Source organism: Leucoraja erinacea, chromosome 11 (genome assembly GCF_028641065.1).
Source record: "Leucoraja erinacea ecotype New England chromosome 11, Leri_hhj_1, whole genome shotgun sequence".
NCBI lineage: Eukaryota > Metazoa > Chordata > Chondrichthyes > Rajiformes > Rajidae > Leucoraja > Leucoraja erinaceus.
The window spans coordinates 9,786,047-9,793,634 of NC_073387.1; the positions used below are offsets into that span (position 1 = coordinate 9,786,047).

At 46.8% G+C, this 7,588-nt stretch overlaps 1 pseudogene; it reads left to right on the forward strand.

Annotated features, from left to right (window-relative positions):
* Positions 1-5,628: 5,628 nt before the first annotated feature.
* LOC129701900 (U2 spliceosomal RNA) lies at positions 5,629-5,736 on the forward strand (annotated as a pseudogene).
* The last annotated feature ends 1,852 nt before the right edge of the window (positions 5,737-7,588 follow it).

A 7,588-nucleotide genomic window follows, 5' to 3' on the forward strand; every position in this document is an offset into this window, starting at 1 on the left:
GACATAATTCTGCTCCTATCACAGGAGTTTATGAAATGGGGTTAGTGTGAGATTATTGTAAATGGATGCATGATGGGTTAGTAACAAACCAATAGGCCAAAGGACTTGTTTTCATGCTTTTTATTAATTTATTGCCTATATTTTTTGCAAAAAGGCAACAAATGCAAACCTCCTCCTGCCTATACCATCTGCAACCTGCGGTACAGTGGTGCAGCAGTAGAGCTACTGCCTTACAGGGTTCAATCCTGACTATGGGGGCTTGTCTGTATGTAGTTTGTATGTGACTCCCCGTGACTTGCATGTGTTTTCACCGAGATCTTTGGTTTTCTCCCACACACCAAAGACATGCAGGTTTGTAGATTAATTGGTTTGGTATGCATGTATAAATGTAAACATTCTCCCAAGTGTCTGTAGTGTAGTGTTAATGTGTGAGGATCGCTGGTCGGTGTGTACTTGATGGGCCAAAGGGCCTGTTTCTGCACTGTATCTCTAAACTAATCTAAACTAAATACTGAGACTAATGTTTCTAATTACAGAAATTCTGGATTGATTCAATGCTTATTTTTTAATTATTGTCTTCTACATTTTCACATCATACAACATAGACTGAGCCAACGATGTTTTCGATAGTGAAATAGTTCAACCCTTGCTGAATGGTTCGAAGTCCAGCTGCATACATTGTGTAGAACATTTTTGTCATAGAGCTTGAAGTGCAATCATTTGGTCGTCTCTTTACAGATAATTAAGTTTGCACCAAAAGCTCAGAATCAAGAAGAGTTGAAAATAATTTTCTAAAAGCAGTAATTGCCTTATGTGTTATTTATGGGATAAAAATGGTGACCCAGTGGTGCACCTGTTCTGCTTGTTAGTATAATGGACAGTGAGGAAGGATATCTAAGTTGTGGCATTGGGGATGATGCCAGGTTCAGCTGTGACCACACTGACATTCGCCACAGGGTGAATTCACGTGATATAATTTATTTACAGTGGTAAGAAAGTCCAGGAATGGATGTGAGCACTGTCTCTCACCATCAGAGAGCATGTGCAATGATGCTATCGATCTCAAGCTTGTCCCAGCAGCTTAGTACTGGTCTTCGAAGGAGGGAGCTTGGCGATCACATCCTTCATCCTGCAGTTCACCCCTGCCTCAAGAGGAGGTGCTGATGGTACAGGTTTCATCCTGGCGGGGAGGTGGGTTTGTGCGTGCGTGCGTGTGCATGTGCGAGTGTGTCTGTTTGTGCATTTGTGTGAATGCAACACCTCACATTTCTCTCCATTAAATTCCATTAACCATTAGTCAGCCCACCTGGCCGACTGATCAAGATCCTGCTGCAATATTTGACAGCCATCTTCACAATTTACAATACCACCTACTTTTGTGTCATCTGCAAATTTGCTAACCATGCCATGTACGTTCTCATCCAAATCATTGATATAGATCATTATTATAGATGACAAAGAGGGACAAGCATCAGACATGACAATAAAAACTCTTGACTTTTGACTTTAATGTTATAGCTACTTTATAGACATGGAAGCTTCTGTTAAATTGAGACACCTACTGGTCATAGAGTCACAGTCACACAACATGTAAACAGATCCTCTGCTCAACCCTACTTACCAAAATCCCCATTTGCCTGCACGTGGCCCATATCCCTCCAAACCCTTCATGTTTAAATGTCTTTTAAATGCTGTTATTGTACCTGCCTCAGCTACTCATCCTCTGACAGCACATTCCATATGCACACTACCATCTGTATGTAAACATTGCCCATTAGGTTCTTATTACATCTTTCCACTCTCATCTTAAACTTTTGCGCTCTGGTTCTTGATTCCCCTACTCTTGGATAAAGATTCTGTGCGTTCACCTTATTTTTTCCATTCATGATTTTATACACCTCTCTAAGATCACCCCTCACCTCTCCTTACAGTTCAGGCCTTTGGCCTTGCAGCATCCTCGTAAATCCTCTCTGCACTCTTTCCAGCTTCGTCACTTTATTCTTGCAGGATGAACTGAACATAATGCTCCAAGGGCAGTCTCACTGTATCAACTGGGTCAAATGTTTCAGGCTTTTAGCAGATCCCTGGCAGGTGGATGTGGAGAACGCGGCCTGGAATACCACACATCTCTTCCACCTGGGATTCCACATGACACCTATCCCGTGAACTGGCAGGATGTGGAGACAAAAGATATTGCCCTGCTAGGCTGCTGGTCAGGTCTGCTCAGAGTACCTTCCTACAGAGGCAGGGCGCTGTTCATTAACTAACTAGTGGCCTTCATGTTGTGATCATGTTGGTTGCTTTGGTTCACCCTCTGCCTTTGTTGCCAGGATGCTGAGGATGTTGGTTCACTTCTCCTGGGACGATGGGAAACGCTGGCTCTTTGCTATGGTTCTGTATCCTCTCGATTGCAGAGAGCAACCAGTCCCTGGTGTGCATCTGCACCCAGTTAGGGGTCTCTGTATGCTATACTCTGCCCCCTTTACATCAGGGATGTGGGGTGGAGAGTGGTGCACAGAGCCATTACATGCAACAAATGTGTGAGCCAGTTAATGCACTCTTCATCTGCCTGCAGATTCTTCTGCCAGAATGAGTCTATGCACCACATGTACATGGGATGTTTCAGGTTGCAGCACCACTTTGAATATTTGAAAGGGCTGCTTCTGAAATTCTGGTTATAGCTCAGCCGTACTTTGACACCCAGTGTCAGAGGGTGGGTTGATGAGGGGATCGCTTGGTCAATTTGTTGCTGGGCCTGGTCAAGCTAGCCATTCGTGGGTCATGGTGGCAGCCAAGGACTTGGGTGCCCAGGCCAACTGCCTGCTCTTCTTTCGGGCTTGTGTCCATGCCTAGGCGCCCCTGGAGAGTGAGCACTCGGTGTCCACGGGCACCTTGGACCATTTCCAGGGCCGCTGGGCACTGCACGACGGATACATAAATATACAGGTGTATAGTGTGCGCTTTTTGTTGTAAATTGAATATCTCCTTCGAGCACAGTTTTAGTTGACATTTTGTACCTGTCATAGGGATGTGAAATTTCAGAATCCATGCATGTGTATAAGTTGTTTATATAAGAAAGCACACAGAGCTCAAATATATAGGTGTTGTAAGCTCAACCTCTGTAGAATATAACCAGAGGCTAGACCAGCAGGCTAGATAATACGAGACACTCAACAATGGCTGTTTGAGTGTACAGTGGTATGCAGTAAAACATGACATGGATCAGGTCAACTAGTAATGACTGATCTACACCAGTAAATACAATTCTGTAAACAAAAATGCTGTGGCCTCACCACTGCCCTGTACATCTGCAACAGAATGTCTCCACTACTACACTCAAAACCCTGCCTGATGAAAGCTAGTAGGACAAATTGACTGACATTTGTTTGATCAGCCGATTTTATTTCTGGGAACATCTCAAAAAGAAAGCAGCATTGACTCATACTTTAACATATATAATTACACTTTGACAGGATTACCATGTAATTAAAAGCGAAGTTAATCATAGTTTACAAAACATTGCTGGAGGACAAGAACAAAGTGGAATGCTTGTACTTCATTCATTACTTTATTAAGACAGAGAGCAGCATATCAGTTTGCTTCGAAAATTGAACCTACATTAAACACAAGGATTTCCAGAATAGATTCTGAGCCACATTGATTTTATCTGCGAGTTCAAATTCAATGAACTAGCCAGAGTTCTCATATTTATTGGCATTAAAGAAATGTAGATTAGCCATTGCAGGGCAAAATTTAATTAGTCCGGGTGAATGCAGTATAGAACAGCTGTTACAATGTCTGTGGTGAATATTAAATGGTTTAATTTGCATTGAACTTATTTTCCTCCAAATGTACATGCATAATTCCACATTTCTTAATATCCTTCTATTGAGAACCACCTTTGTACTCCGTTAAAGTAAAGACACAAAAGGCATACAGGTTAGAGGCATTCGAGGCGTACCATGGCCCTATCCCCAAACTCTACCTCCGCTACATCGCCGACTGGGTTGGTGCTACCTCCTGCACCCAGACACAACTCACTGACTTCATCCAGTTCACCACTAACTTCCATCCGGCACTCAAATACACCTGGACCATTTCCGACATTTCCCTACCAGTTCTAGACCTCACTATCTGTATCGCAAGGATAGACTACTGACCTAGGTGTCAGCTGCTCTATATCAGTAAGACCAAGCGTAAGCTTGGTGATCGCTTCGCCCAACACGCCCGCTCGGTTTGCAATAACCAACCTGACCTCCCAGTGGCTCAGAACTTCAACTCCTCCTCCCATTCCGAATCCGACCTTTCTGTCCTGGGCCTCCTCTATGGCCAGAGTGAGGCCCACCATATATTGGAGGAGCAGCACCTCGCATTTCGCTTGGGCAGTTTACACCCCAACGGTATGAACATTGACTTCTCTAATTTCAGGTAGTCCTGGCTTTCTCCTCCCCTTCCCAGCTCTCCCTCAGCCCATTATCTCCGCCTCTTCCTTTCATCTTCCTGCCCCCCCCTCCCCTCTCCCCACCCTCACATCAATCTGAAGAAGGGTCTCGATCAGAAATTTTACTTCGGAGTCACGTGAGTGACTACGTGAAGAAGCCCGCTTCCACGCATGCGTGTCATATCGCTACACGCATTGCAACGAGTCACACAGGGGGGAACGGCGTTCCCCAAGCGGGAGATTTGAAAGTCGGGAACAGCAGGTAAGAGACTCTGCGTTCCTTTTTACTACTTACTTTTAGGAGGCTGCGGAAAGCTTGCGGGGAGACCCGTGGAGGGCGAGCAGCCAGCAGCAGCAACAGCACGAGTTTCCCTGAAGGGGAACAACCTGAGCCCGACTTTGCTCCCGCACCGGCAAAATTCACCTCTCGGCCGGGCGGGAAGCAAAGTAAAAAAGGTCCCTATGCCAGTCTCAAACGAGACTGGCTTGGGACCAGTCGCTAGCAGCCAGCACAGAGGCTGCGGGACAGACAGCTCGGACCAGCGGTACCGGGGCTCGAAACGCTCAGCGAGTGCAGCGGCACTTATGGAGTCGGAACGGGACGTTCGGGCTGAAAACCTTGTTCACAAGGTAAGCACCAGGGTCCAGGGGATCTATAGGAACAGCCGGGGTTACCGGCTGCGGAACTGCCGCGAAGGACCAGGCCCGTGAACACCGGGGTCGGTCCAAGCGGCTCGAACCCGACACAGGGAACGACGGTCACCGGCGGGAGAAGGAAAGTCGGGAACAGCAGGTAAGAGACCCTGCGTTTCCTTCAACTTACCTTTCTAGGTGCAGACATGGACCAGGTCCATGTAAGGTGCAGAAGGCCGGCGGGAGAACCGCGGAGGAGCGGCAGCAGCAGCAGTAGCAGCAGCAGCGGCAGCAGCAGTGGCAGCCGGCAGCTGCAGGAGCACAGACAGCAGCAGTGGCAGCTGGCACTTCGTGAGGAACTGGCAACGGCAGGAGCAGCATGGGCACATCGATTCCCGGAGAGGGAAAAACACCTGTGCCCAACTTCGCTCCAGCACGGTGAGAAAGTTCATTTCTCGGCAGCAAAGGACTTTGCAGTTGACTGGCTGCAATCTACTACAAGGGACCAGTATGTGAGTACCAGGATCGGTCCCAGCGGGGTTTTAGTTACAATAATCGCTTCTCGGCTTTTTGGCTAAGATCAAGTGTAGTATATGTTCTTATCAGTTTAATATCTGATACACCCCTTATCTAGGGACTATATATATTATATAAAAACTATAGTAGCTGTTATCATCAGTTTTAATGTCTTATATGTCCCTTATCTAAGGACCATATAAGTAGGAGTGCCCAGAATTGAGGGCATTAGAGTGGGGTTGACCGGCTGCAACGACCATAAGGGACCAGTACCGTCAGTACGGGGGTGGGTCCCAGGGGTCTAAGATAAAGGAGCAGCCAGGAGTGCTGAGAGCGTTGAAGTCAGGTTAAAGGAATAGATGGAAGCAGCTGTGCCAGTTATCCTCCACACCGGCCATATCCACTTCACGGAAGGAAGGACAACACTGGAGAAGGAGGACCATGGAACAGTGGGCAGCCAGCGGCACTTGGATCAACCGTAGTGGGATCAGCTGTGCCCGATGTCGGCCCCGCACCGGCCAGATCCATGTGACCGAGCGGTAGGCTAGACACAAATAAAACAAGGTAGTGGACTCGGAAGGGTCCGACTTTGCATAAAACCGCCGGCAACCAGTGCCCGAGAGGGCTGGAGCGGGAAGAAGCGGTGTATGGAGCCTTGCTCCAACGTGATAAAACCACAGCAGTACCTCTTTGAGGGCTGCACAATGCTTTTACCCCATCAGAGGGGAGCACTGTGGGTCAGTTCTGGGCTGACCTGCAAGAGGGGTCCGCAGAACAAAAGACAAGTGGGCAGCAGTTAAGCCCCACATGGGTACCCCGTGTGGGACCCTAGAGATCTCTAACTCTATAAAAAAGAGTAGGCAGGACCCTGATGGGCCAGAGCCTGGTAATACAGCGTCCCATGATCCTAACACAGCAGGGACTCTGCTGGACATGGTGGCCGATTACTTTAGCCAAGTCAAACATGGGTAGACTTGGATCCAGGATGGCAATAGTATTACTATATGTCTGGCCACAAACGCCAACAAGAAAAATTTACAAACACTGGCCAGACATCTGCCACCTGGCAACGGTGAGGCATTACAGGTGCCCAGTGTAAACCAATGCATTTGGCAGCATATGGACGAACATCAGGAACCAGGACCTCAAGATCCAGAGAACCTTCAAGGGATTGACGGAAGGCATCATAGCACACACCAGCACCCTGGACTAAACGTAGGTAACCAAAGACCATCAAGACGCACTAGATCTGTTTAATAATATGCAATATAACCTGAACTACACGTGGAAGGCGGCCATTCAGCCAGCACTAGGATCCCAAAAATGCTACCATTTGCAAATAAAAACCGTGTGTGGACTAAGCCAAGACACTGGGGCTCATCAAGGCCAGCGCAAGGGCCTATTTTGGAGCATGATACCAGCCACAGGCAAGGCCATAAAAAATGTGGCTCATACCAGTAGCAGGGTCAGAAATCAATATAACCTGCAGGATCCGTTTTAGGGTATGGCCAGGGCGGCCACCCTGGAAGATGCGGAAGCCTCAACCTCCCACACAACCCCGAACAAGAAATATTAAAACCAGAACCTTATTTTCAAAAAACCAAGGAAAGAACAAAACCAGCGGTAACCAGGGAGGTAGGTGGGTGGGGTTTTCTTCTGTTAAAATAGGGACCTACGAGGGTAGGGGAGGTTGCAACACTACAGTTATGTATGGTATATAATCACTACAGATTCATATAATCTCAGCAGTATTCAGGGTTATCTGATAGGGTTTTTCTCATCCCATTAACCACAGTACATCATACACCAGAAGGGCATTTTGTCCTTACATAAACCAAACAATCTAAAACCCACATGGTGCTACAAGAATTGTACACAAAAGATGGGATTGAACATATTATTAAATATAAGATAGAGTAGGGTTGCAGGATTATCATTGATTTTAACCCTAAACACATTTGTTTTAGATATTCATTTTAAGATGGATGCTCTTATTAT